Source organism: Myxocyprinus asiaticus, chromosome 39 (assembly GCF_019703515.2).
Source record: "Myxocyprinus asiaticus isolate MX2 ecotype Aquarium Trade chromosome 39, UBuf_Myxa_2, whole genome shotgun sequence".
NCBI lineage: Eukaryota > Metazoa > Chordata > Actinopteri > Cypriniformes > Catostomidae > Myxocyprinus > Myxocyprinus asiaticus.
The window spans coordinates 40,909,414-40,922,948 of NC_059382.1; the positions used below are offsets into that span (position 1 = coordinate 40,909,414).

At 44.9% G+C, this 13,535-nt stretch overlaps 1 protein-coding gene across 4 annotated transcripts in view; it reads left to right on the top strand.

Moving 5' to 3' along the window:
- The window catches only part of LOC127429807 (schwannomin-interacting protein 1-like), a 214,710-nt gene that overhangs the window by 135,892 nt on the left and 65,283 nt on the right, over positions 1–13,535 (top strand). The gene's annotated exons all lie outside the window — the stretch shown is intronic.

Consider the following 13,535-nt stretch of genomic DNA (forward strand, 5'->3'; position numbering starts at 1 on the left):
TATGAACATTGATAATTATTTTTGGGCATTTGTGATGAGAATTTGATGCAAAATCTGTGCTTATTTGTCATTAAAGCAATGTTATGAAAACAATGTAACAAATCTTAAAATAGTCTTTTTTTATTTTATTTTAATGTCTAGTTTACTGAAGTGTGTGTGGCTCACACTGTGATGTCATCAGGGCGAGGTGTGTTTGCTGTGGAAGCTCAGAGCCTGCGGCTACACATTCACCCTGAACACATACTTCATCACGACATACTGAAGCGTGTGTGTGTAGTTTCAGAGAACTGTGTGGCTCTCATTCACACCTGAAGATGAACAGAGAGAGAGAGCACAAATGGTTATTTGTCATGGAAGAGAGGGTTAAATGAATATATTTTTAATTCAGTTTACTGTGACGCATGACTGTTTAAATCTCTCCACTTGTCAGTGTTTGCTGCTTTGACTTCTTCTGGAACTATTCTTTGTACTTTACATGAATATTTGTGTTATTAGCTCATTTTAATTTCAGTGTCACACATTCTGCACGTCGTTCTGATACATACTGTAATTTTCCCTTAGTGCTATACAACAAGCTATGAAACATTTATGAAATTGAACACATTGTAGTGCATTCATCACGCTCAGCCGTTAAACCCTGTTACCAAAGTTATTGTCGAAAATGTAATCAAACAAATATATATTAATTAATTAATTTGCAGTTAATACTGTATAGCAACAGTTATTTAACTTTGCTTGGTCAATTGTATTTACAGTTTTTTATACAATCGCTTACTCACTAAAAGTGGTCCTTGAGGCACGCTCAGTGAAACCATTAACTCATGTACCTAATTTTCAGAGCAAGTCTGCAAAACTGCAAGCGCATTATCTGCTTTACACTCAGTTTCCTATCTGTCACTCACTCGACGTTGTGTCGATGCAGTGACACTAGGGGTCGCTCTTGGGAGCCCCAAACACCTCTGATCTTTGAGAAAAGGCCAATGGGAATTGCCGAGCGGAATTTGCATGCCACTTCCCCGGACATACGGGTATAAAAGGAGCTGGCTCGCAACCACTCATTCAGATTTTTTCTTCGGAGCCGAGTGGTGTTGAGCTGCGAGTTCTACTGCCGTTCCATTCACCTCATAGACGAGAAGCGTATGTTGTTAGATATACGGCGTATTTCAGCGAATTTCTCCCCTCTGCGTGATTAATGCAGAGTATGCCCCTGGGTGCTTCGACAGCTGAAAGAGTATATATTCTTGCAGAAAAGAATATATTTTCTTCTAAAAGAGTGCACACTGACAGAGAGCGTCTTTTTAAAGATGACTTTCCGTCTGTGTGTAGTTCCTGGATGCAGTCGCCATCTCTCTGCCTCTGATGGCCACGAGCACTGTCTCACGTGTCTGGGCCTTAGTCATGTTGAGGCAGCGTTCGTGGATGGTTCATGTTCTCACTGCGAGAACATGACCATGGCAACGTTGCGGTCGTGTCTTTCCTTCTTCCAGGGGAAAGCCACTCCAGCCGCTCCCCGCTCCAGGCCTTCTACCTACGAGTATGAGGCCGGGTCGGTTAGTGCTGGGGGCGATTTGGGGACACCAGTGGGAGTGGTTCCGCCGGGTAATCCCCCACGGACCTCCCATTCCCCAGTACGCTCGTTTGCCCTGGTCGAGTTCTGGGATGAGACAGGCAGCTCACCTCAGGGTGAGTTTAATGTCTCTTTCGTGACTCGAGAGCAGGATGAGCTCTCGATCGCAGCATTGGAGAGTGGGTTGGCGCAGTCGGATGCTGAGGACTCAACTGGGCTTCCACCTTCGGGTGTGCCCGCCCAGTCTGAGGCTGACGCGGAGCTGACCGCCACGCTTGCCCGGGCTGCCGTGAGTGTCGGGCTGGAGTGGAACCGGTGCAGGCGGTTGCGGTGCACTTGTACCCTGCAGTACCCACATTTAAAAAAAGAGTGGTTTCCTCACTCCCTGGGTCATACACCCAGTGTTTACAGCAGTCGTTGTCACGATAGCCGTACACCGAACACTTGCGGCTGGCGCACTATGAACACAGGCCCCCTGCCTTTGCGCACCCAGCCATGGCACACACACACCCACAGCCAGGTGGTCGTGACGAGCCGAGAGGGCGCTCAACCTCCTCCCCCCCATTCTATGGTGGGTATGCGGAGGTAGGTAAGTGCTTTGATGTTTCCCTCAGCACAGCCATGAGCTCGGGATGCGAGGCTCCTTGATGTGGCGGTTCCTGCTCCTCCCTGCCACGAGGCCCCACTCGCAGGTACGTCAAATGTGATCACCCCTTTGGTGCCCCTCGCTCGGAGTTTGGAGGCATGGCTAGCGCTCTCCAACCCGTCACGCTGATTGGCCAGGACGATCCGACTCGGCTATGCGATTCAGTTTACCCGGCGCCTGCCCGTGTTCAGCAGCGTCCGCTTCACCTCAGTGAGGGGTGAAAACACCACTGCCCTATGTGCGGATCGTACCCTTCTGCACAAGGATGCGATAGAGCCTGTTCCTCCAGCTGAGATGAAGAAGGGGTTCTACAGCCCCTACTTCATCGTGCCAAAGAAAGGTGGTGGGTTGCGGCCAATCTTGGACCTGCACAGACTCCCGTTCAAGATGCTGATTAAGAAGCACATTCTGTCATGCGTTCGGCATCAAGATTAGTTCGCAGCGGTAGACCTGAAGGACGCGTACTTCTGTGTTTCGATTTTACCTCAGCACAGACCCTTTCTGCGGTTCGCTTTCGAGGGCCGGGCGTATCAGTACAAGGTACTGATACACCCGGCCCTTTGGGTCTGTCCCTGTCAGTCTGTCCCCTTTGGTCTGTCCCTGACAGGTCTCAGGGACTCCCTTCGGTCTGTCCCTGTCACCTCGCATCTTTACAAAAGTCGCAGAGGCAGCCCTTGGCCCAAGACCTCCTCTCTCAGGGATGGGGCACCCCGCGCCCAGACCACTGGAATCTCCACATCTGGACCCTGGACGGGACGCAGAAGATTTAAGTGGGCTACCACCAGCGGTGGTAGACACGATCACTCAGGCCAGGGCTCCCACTATGAGGCAGCTGTATGCCTTGAAGTGGTGCTTGTTTGCAATTTGGTGTTCTTCGCAAGGCGAAGACCCCCAGAGATGCGCAGTCGGGTCGGTGCTTTCCTTCATGCAGGAGAGGCTGGAGGGGAGGCTGTCCCCCTCTACCTTGATGGTGTATGTGGCCGCTATAGCGGCGCACCACGACGCAGTGGACGGTAAGTCCCTGGGGAAGCACGACCTGATCATCAGGTTCCTGAGAGGCACCAGGAGGTTGAATCCTCCTAGGCCGCGCCTCATTCCCTCGTGGGATCTCTCTGTGGTCCTGCTGGGCCTGCAGAGAGCCCTGTTTGAGCCCCTAGAGTCAGTTGAGCTAAAGGCTGTCTCACTGAAGACTGCCCTCCTGACTGCGCTCACGTCCATCAAGAGGGATGGGGACCTGCAGGCATTCTCTGTCAGCGACACCTGCCTGGAGTTTGGTCCGGAGTACTCTCACGTGGTCTTGAGACCCCAACCGGACTATGTGCCCAAGGTTCCCACGACCCCTTTTAGGGATCAGGTGGTGAGCCTGCAAGCGCTGCCCCGGGAGGAGGCAGACCCAGCCTTGTCGTTGCTGTGTCTGGTGCGTGCATTGCGCATCTACTTGGACTGCACGCAGAGCTTTAGACACTCTGAGCAGCTCTTTGTCTGCTTTGACGGACAGCGGAAAGGGAGGGCTGTCTCCAAACAGAGGCTTGCCCACTGGATCGTGGATGCCATCATTTTGGCATACAAGGCCCAGGGCGTGCCCTCCCCTTTGGGATTATGGGCACACTCCACAAGAAGTGTGGCGTCCTCCTGGGCACTAGCCAATGGCGCCTCTCTAGCAGACATCTGTAGAGCAGCGGGCTGGGCAACACCCAATACCTTCGCGAGATTTTATAATCTCCGGGTTGAGCCGATTTCGTCCCGTGTGTTGTCAGGTACGAACAGGTAAGTACGCTGGGCAGCTGGCCAGGTGTAATGCTTGCGTACAGTGCCTTTCCCCTCCCGGAGGGGAAGACATGCGCTTTTCCCCCATGTGAGTTCATGAGATGGTGAATGCTGGATGTCTTTCCTCCCTAGCCCTGTGGCAGGCGAAATCAGTGGAGGAATTCATAGCCGGGCCCCTGTACGTGTGCTAGTATGCCCTGTACTGAGGTAGGTGCTCCACATGCACTGGTTACCTGTAGTAACCCCTTGTGATGTATTTTCCGTGGTATGGTTTCCCTGTTGGTAAATCCGCGTCTCCCTTGTGCAGAGCTTCCTCTGCCACCGGTTGCTGTGTTTGTAGAGCTCCTCCCCTCCGGGTAGGACCTACCATGGCGCCTCTTCCTCATGTGGCTGGTAAGCCCATGTGACATATTCGCCACATGTTAACCTCCCCTTCAGGCAGGATGTGGTCTCCGCAGTGTCTTTTCCTCCTGGGGAAAGAACACCTTCCCCAACACGAATACATATGGCCCCAGCCAGAAAAAAAATTCATTCCGCGGCTGGCGCGGCCTGTTTCCATTGTAGATACGTCTTGCACCACCCCCAGCCCCCCCCACCCCCCCACCCCCAGGTGTGAGGGACTGTGCGATGTTCTTGGGGCGTTGGGGGAGGCTACGTGCAGACCAGATGCACCTGATATTAGGCACGCAGCGGCTTGCTTGCACCTGCACCGTCAGTCCATGTAACACAGTTCAGCTGGTTGTGGCATTTCGTAAAGGAACCTAGTGTCACTACATCGACACAACGTTGAGTGAGTGACAGATAGGGAATATCTTGGTTACTGTTGTAACCTCCGTTCCGTGATGGAGGGAACGAGACGTGTGTGTGTGTGTGTGTGTGTGTGTGTGTGTGTTGTGAATAGCAGTTTAGAGTCAGAGAGAATTACAGGGCATACACACAGAGAATGATATATTTATATGAGAGATGTATGAGAGATGTGTGTGTTTCTGTTGGATGTGTGACAGTGAGACAGAGAGAGCACTGTGTTTTTAGGGCTGGTTTGGGGTCTAAAAATAAAAAGTCACAGCATGAAAACACATACACACAGGCCACATACAGGAGAGTCAAACGCATTTAAATGCAGGAGTGAATCCTCTAAACCAGTGGTTCCCAACCTTTTTTCCTTGAAGCCCTCCATACTAACATATAAGAAAGTCTGCCCCCCCCCATATATATATACTGTATATGCCAATAGGAAAGCTTGACGGTGTTAGCAACAGTAACTAAGGGAAGCAGGGTGTCTTCAATCTCTCTCTTCCTGTGCGCACTGTGTGTGCTCATTTGCGCAAGAAATGCAAAAATAATGCAACAGTATAAAGACTGGTAAAAGTAATATGATGATTACAATATAATATTTTTTGGAATGCACATTCCCTGCTATAAGGTGGGATTTTGCGTAACCACGATAGAAACAATTGTTGAACATTTCTAGTGGTTTACACAAACATTGTCCACCCTCATTCAGAGCCCTGCAGCTGCTTGCATTAGCATGTCAACAAGGTACGTTGTTTTAAGAGGCTTTTGCAGTGTTTCAGGGCATGGTTATAATGCAAAAATTCCATGAATTTTTAGATCCAAGAAAAATAAATTTGCACAAGCACTTTGGCCACGTGACATTTAGCACGCAGCCCCTCCATTGAGAAGCAGTTGTAAAAAGAGGCTCTGGTTGGTAGAGCGACATTTCATGAAGTTTTACTACATACCAGGGTGTCGAGATCTTTGGACAGTTTTTATTTTTATGATGAGATTTTGCTCCTTTGCGTCCTTTTGTTAGATGAGGATGCTGACACGCTGTCTTACAGGTAACGCATTTTATGGATCTTTGAGAGCCTCAAAGCATGTGAGCTTTCGCACCCCTACTGTAAACTCTGGAACCCCCCCCAACAAGTACGCAGACCCCAGGTTGGGAACCACTGCTCTAAATGATCCTTCATGTGGATAGTATTCAGTGTTTTCTGAACTCATGATGGTGATCACCATAGCAACGGTTTGGCAGCTCATGGCTGTAAACTAGAGATATGGATGTCAACAGTTTAACCATTTTGGTGATCACTATGTTGACCAAATTAATACTAGTGACCAGAGACTTATTATTGTCCAGCAATTTTATAAAACCGTCATGGGCAGATGTGCTGTGTGTTGTTGAAGCTCATTAAACTGCTACTTTTAATCAGCACACTCTCTGTCTTGCGCTTAAAATCACATCACTGCATTAACAATAATTCTACATTTAAATGAACATCAAGTATTAATTATGTATTTTGAAAAAATAAATCCAAGATGGGGGATGAAGCAAGAAACATTTTGATTATACATATACTTATAATTCACTAGCCAATGGCGATTCTTTCTCCAACATGTCCGTAGAGGGTTGGAATTATAAGTATATTTAAAATAAAATAAAAAATGTAAGAGGTTTTTGCAGTCTTTCAGGGCGTGGTTATGATGCGTGGTTATGACCCGTTGGAGAAAGAATCGCCATTGGCTAGTGAATTTTTTTATTTACTCGCCAGAATTTTGATGACATGTAAGCATAATGCAACTGAAAACTGAAAAAGGTATTAAGCAAACCGAGAAGGGGGCGTCATAATATTTATACTGTATAGTATTCATGCATATGACTTCACGCAATATAGTATGCAAGACTGTACATGTGTTATTATATATTTCACTTTACGTCATTTTAATCACATTTTGCTTGTGTACAAATTTCACATTCTATCAATTTATATGATGTCATGAAATAGCATTTTTAACAATGACACTGTTTGAAATTTCATACACATTTTTAACAAAATATTCACAAGTTGGAGCCTAATAATAAAATTAATTCACACATATAACAATTATTTAATAATTATATTATTAAAATAATGATTTAAGTGCTACTATAAACAAAACTGCTATGCAAAATTTTTTACCAAACCCTTGCATAGATGTGGCATGAGTTTATTTGTTAAATTCTTTAATATTTACAGTGTTTTCTAAAGTTAAAATATTTCATAATGTATGATTGTGGCATTTCCTCCGGGTGCTCCGGTTTCCCCCACAGTCCAAAAACAGGCAGGTTAAGTTGATTTTTAAATTGCCCGTAGGTGTGAGTGAGAGTGTGAGTGTGTATGTCTGTGTGTCTTAGCCCTGTGATGGACTGGCCACCTGTCCAGGGTGTTTCCCCGCCTTCGGCCCAAGACATATAGGCTCCAGCACTACCCGCGACCCTGCATAGGATAAGTGGCTATAGAAGATGGATGGATGATTGTGGCATTGAATATTTAAGTATTTACACATTTATTACACTTACTACATTACTACATTTTGTAGTTTGTTTATATGCACTTGTGTGATTTACATTGAGATGTATAACAAGCACTAAGTTAGGCCATTAACTCAAGGCCATTAACTCTACTAAAAGAGCATCACAAAGAAGCTATAGTTGGTTCGTATTCACTCGCAGTCAGAAGAGTATACTCACAAAGGCAATGCGGTTGACCAGGCACAAGCCGATCTGGAATATACAAAAATGAAGTATACATGAGCCTTTAAGTGTTTACGGTTAAATGAGCGCAGCGCACATTAATGAGAGAGAAGTTGTTTTTCCGTCATCCGTGCAATGTGTGATTAGAAAAAATGTTTATTTTTTACTTTTTGATCACAAACTGGCTGTTAATAACAGAAAGGATTTTAAAAGAAAAACATGAAATGAAAATGGGGTGCCTGCTTCTCATCTTTGGATACAAAATACACGGAACGAAGCCAAAGTGAACTTTGACGTAATGTGTCTTGACTTGTAAAAATATTTATTGAACATGTTCTCAAATTCAAATCTACAAGCTCGAGTTTTTACCTTCTAACAGATGTTCAACAGGCGTGTTACTGGTCTGTAACCATGCTTTAAAATGGAGAATGTTGTGAAAACAGTCTGGGGAAAAGTTTAATCGAAGTCAGAGATGATGCCATTTCACGGGCTGAACTGAAGTGATGGTGACAGCGCGATCACGACAGATCCGGACACACTGCAGCCAAATAAGATACATTTTCTTCAGGGCACGTAAAATCTGAATATTTATTCACCAGTGGCTAATAACAGACATATTTTAGTCGCACAGTACAAAATGTAGTCGCATATGCAAGTGATTTACTCGCTATGTAGAGGACTGAATTCACTCAATACTGAAAAGTATCTTTACAAAGTACTTTAAAATAATAATAGCTAACAAGCTGTTTTCCCCAAAATGAGTGTGCTGTGTATATTTCTTCTCATTAGAGTCTCACGTAGTTCCTCTTGCTTCTTTACTTACTTATGCCTACTACCCCTCCTGGGGTATAGGCCGCCAACCAGGTTTCTCCAACCATCTATGTCTTGGGCTTTTCTTTCAATCTGGCTCCAGGTATAGCCCATCCTCCTGCAGTCAGCCTCGAGGTCTCTGCACCAGGTGTTTCTTGACCTTCCTCTTTTCCTTTTCCCTTGAGGGTTTCAGGTCAGGGCTTGCCTGGTGGTGTTTGACACAGGCTTGCGGAGTGTATGACCTATCCAGCCCCAGCATCTTTTCATGATTTCTTCATGGGCAGGGGTTGGGAAGTTTGCTGCCATAGGTCATTATTGCTGATGGTGTTTGGCCAGCAGATTTGGAGGATTTTTCTCAGACAAGTGGTAATGAAAGTCTGGACTTTGTTGGTGGTAGTCACTGTTGTCCTCCAAGTTTCTGCTCCATATAGAAGGACCAATTTTACATTAGTGTTAAAAAGTCTGATCTTAGTTTGCAGCGTTAGGTCCTTGGAGCTCCAGATCTTCTTTTGTTGGATGAAGGCAGTCCTTGCTTTGCCGATTCTTGCTTTGACATCGCGTCTGTACCGCCCTGCTTGTCTATGACACTGCCCAGGTAGGTAAAGGCCTCCACCTTTTCCAGTGCGTCACCTGACTGGAGCTGTGCTGGCCGTATTTGCCTTCAGGATCTTGGTTTTTCCCCTGTGGATGTTGTACTGAAGTGGCTGCCACATTGTTGGTCTTCTCTTGCATCTGCTGATGGGTATGGGAGAGTAGGGCCAAGTCGTCTGCAAAGTCCAGGTCATCGAGGTGTGTCCAGTGTGTCCACAGGATTCCATTTCTTCTCCCTGCTGTTGATGTCTTCATAATCCAGTCTATGGCCAGCAGGAACAGAAATAGTGACAGCGAACAACCCTGGCAAACTCCAGTCCTCACTGAGGAGGCTTCCATGAGATGTCCTTCATGGACTATTTTGCTGGTCATTCTCTCGTAAGAGTTTCTGATGATTCTTACGAGTTTATCTGGCACAACGTATTGGCGAAGGAGTTTCCAGAGGGTTTCTCTATCCACGCTGTCAAATGCCTTCTCATAGTCTATGAAGTTAACATAGAGGGGAGAGTTCCATTTCATCGACTGCTCATTGTTCATTGATTATGCACAGTGTTGCAGTCTGGTCTGTGCAGGATTTATCCTTGCGGAAGCCAGCTTGTTGAACTCAGAACTGAGCTTCGACTGGTTCCTTCTTTCTGTTCAGGATGACTCTGTTGAACACTTTGCCTGGGATTGATAGAAGAGTTATCCCTCTGTAGTTTGTGCAGTTACTCAGGTCACCTTTCTTGGGGATCTTGATGAAATATCCCTCTTTCCAGTCAGGTAGAACCATTTCCTCTTCCCAGATCTTTCCATACATGGGGTAGAGCATATTTACTGATGTTTCAATGTCTGCCTTTAGTGCCTCTGCTGGGATGTTGTCAGGTCCTGCTGTTTTTCATTTTTCATTTGTTTGATGGATTGCCATATTTCTCCCTTGGTTGGTCTGCCGCAGTCGATTGGCAAGTCCCTGTCGGCTGACTGTATGTCTGGTGGAGACTGTGGCACGGGCTGGTTAAGTTGTTCTTCAAAGAGCTCCACCCATCTTCTTTGTTTGCTTGCGTTGCGCATGATTGTCTTCAAAGCTTAGTTTTTAACTGGTCTTTCTGGCTTGCTGTACCTGCCAGAGAGTTTCCTTGTTATGTCGTAGAGTTCTTTCAGGTTTCCATGACTTGCTGCGTCCTGGGCTTCTGTGGCAAGGCCATCAATTAATCTTCACTTGTCTGCTCTTAAGCTTTTCTTTGCTTCCTTGTTGGCTTCAGTGTGTTCGCCCTGAGCTTTTGCTTTTTCTGCTCTTGTTCAGCTGGTGTTGACTGCAACTTTCTTTTCATTTCTCTCTTGGATTTTGCAGAGAAACTCTGTGGAGATCCACTCTTTGTGCTGGTGTTTCTTGGGACCCAGTACCCCCTGGCAGGTTGATGTCACTGTTTCTTTGATCTTCTCCCACTGACTTTCGACTGGGTCCCTGTCGTCCTCTAGTTCTTGTAGGACTTGGAACTTGTTGCCGAGGGTGGCTGAGTATTCACTCTTTTTTTATGCATCTTTGAGGAGGGTGGTGTTATATTGCTGGCGTCGGTTTGTCAGCTCCATCCATGCTTACTTTAGCTTTAGCTTCAGCCTGGCCACAACAAGGTGATGGTATGACACACCATCCGCTCCTCTCTTCGCTCTCACATCTTGCAGGGACCTACGAAACTGGTCTATCTGGTTCTCAGTTGAATGGTCCGGTGACACCCGCATTGCCTTGTGTATTCTTTTGTGTGGGAATACACTGCCACCGATCACCAGACTGTTCATGGCACAGAGATCTGAGAGCGTTTCCCCATTTTCGTTCATGTCACCAAGGCCATGGTTGCCCATGACTTTCCTGTACCCGATTTTGTTGCTTCCGATCTTGGCATTGAGGTCCCCCATCAGTATGGTAATGTCTTTCTTAGGGCATTTCTCCAGGATGGACTGAAGTCTGTTGTAAAACTGTTCTTTTTCCTCTTCTTTGCTGTCATTTGTAGGTGCATAGCACTGGATAACATTCATGTTGACCCTCTTTTTCTTTGTGCGGAAGGTCGCTGTGATGATTCTGGGACTGTGGGATTCCCATCCAATCAGATCTCTGTTGGCTGCTGGCGATAGCATCAGTGCTACTATCTGAGTGTGTGGGGCATTCTCTTCCTCATGTCCAGAATACAACAGCATTCCTCCCGGAGCCAGTCTTTTCTGTCCAGACTCTGTCCATCTGGTCTCACTGATGCCAGGCAGGGTGAGATTATAGTTTTTCCTATCCGCCGCCACTTGGACTGTCTTGCCTGTCTTGTACATGGTCCTCACATTCCATGTCCCAATGGCGATATTCCTGGTCGAGAGCAGGGAGGTCAGCTTTGTGGCTTCCATAGATCTCTGGATTTCACCACAAGGATTCATAGATCTCTGTGAAGGAGATTCCTCTCTCCCCAAGGCCTGGGTGTCTTTTGGTTAACCTTTCTGTTGCTAGAATTTTTTTACATGGTGTGGTAGCTGGCCCCACGCATACCCCTCCTCCTTTTGCAGACGAGCTTGGGACTGGCCATCTTCTTACCTCACCTGTATTGAAATCAATTGCGAGTCAAGTCTCTTGTGTGCTGCGCGTGAGAAGCACTGTTTGAATGCAATATATGTACAGTGTTCCAAATCACTCTCTTATGAGGCGCCGTTTCAGTTATGATGCAGCCACAGAAGACAGTAGGCAGCTCAGTAGGTTTTGGATCAGATCCCATGTGTCATGGAGGTGGAAGAGTGCTGTTGTAAACACACCAGTAAAGTGGCTTTCAAATGTCAAATCACAGTTAGCGTTGACACGCAGGTCTGTAACTGTAGAGTGTGGTGTCACACACGTGTAAAGTATCTCTCCGCAGTGGAAGCTTTTACTGTGTGCTGTGTGCTCAGTATTTCCAGCTCTCTTGTTTCTGCGTCCTGCTGTGCTGCTGTAGTTAAACATTCATGATGCAGCTCAGAGGAAATGTCATGCGTCTATAAGCAGCACTTCCCTGCAAATCACACTCAGAACAACAACAGTACAGAACAGAGAGAAGACCATACATTACAGAAACATAAGTATACAAAGATGAGAATGCATAGTGTTCCCACATTACAGTGTGCCTATTTGTGTGTTAGCCAGAGGGATTTCTGTTTATCCTGCTAAAGCACCAAAATTAACATGCTAATGCCAAGGAGGCTATATTGAGAAAATTTACCAGCCATAAATATTGTTACCAGCCATGAAAATGTATTTTCAGTTATTCACTTAAAAACATGTATTTGTCCCTGTGACAATTAGTGATTTAGCTGTTTTTTTTTTTTCCTGTGTACTTGCAGCAGAAAGCATAGGTTATTGTGTTACTTGCAGATTATCTCGGTGAAAAGTCACTCTCACATAAACGTTGAGACCCATTGGGATTTAGTTTTTCATATTTTAATTCAGTGGCTTTACGCCAGCATTTTGTTACTACATGATGTTCTGGAGAACATGTGTGGTTATTAGGGTTGGGAACCGAGAACCAGTTCGTGTTCAGAACCAGTTCCATTCTTTAAAAAATATCGAAATCATATGATCTTCGTGACTTTCGGTTCCATTAACGGTTCTTCAGCGTGCAATTTTCTGCCGATGTGGATGGAACACCGTCCTTAAATACTCTTGTGTTTCCAGCAGTGCATCTCTGCAGCAGTGCTGCCCTCTATTGACTCTACAGTGTAAAAACACACAGTTCTACCAGTGTATTTAATTCCCAATTTAACGAGACCTGCTGTTGTTCATATGACAATGTATAATTAAAGATACACAAGTTCTGCTGTAATAAGTGGAATTTTATAAAATAATAAATTAATTAATGAAATATGCCATCACATTTCATGTTTGTTTAGATTTCTTTATTTAAAGTAGAGTAAGGATCTGCAAATGCACCTTTACAAGACCTGTATTAAATGTATTTCTGATTTGTTATATCTGCTCTATACAAATCTGAAATGATCTCATTATTTGGTAACAGACAGCAGAGGGTAGTAAATGCAATAAGAATTGCATTTCTCATTTCCAAATAATTCTTTAAAAAAAAAGTACTAAAAGAATTACTGGAATCGTTACTGGAAGCGTTAAGGAACCAGAATCGTTAAGTGGAATCAGAACCGGAATCGTAAAATTCCTTACGATTCCCAACCCTAGTGGTCATAAATGGCCCTTATGTTCTGTTTGGACATTTTTGTTCAATTTGATCCCTTTTTTATATATAAAAATTGTAACTTCATTGGAGTGGTCTCAGTCTTTTGTGACTTTTTCCCTTTTTTCCATCTAAATGCACAAAAAAAAAAAAAAAAAAAAAAAAAAAAAAATCCTGAAAAGATTCTGTCAAATTTAAGTGGTTTTACAAAAGTGTGTGGAGTGTTGCTCCAAAAATATGACTGAAAACGTGACACCAAAACAAGAGAATACCCTGGTAATTTTAAATCTCACTTAAACATTTTTTTATTTTTTATTTTTTTGCAATAATCTGATGTTTGATAGTTATAAGTGCATTTCAAACACTAATAAATTCATATTTTGTAATGAAAAGCAGCTTTTCACACATTTTTTTGCAGATAATTAGAAATGAAAAAACTTTTAAATTCAATTAGAAAAATGTAAAATATAAGCA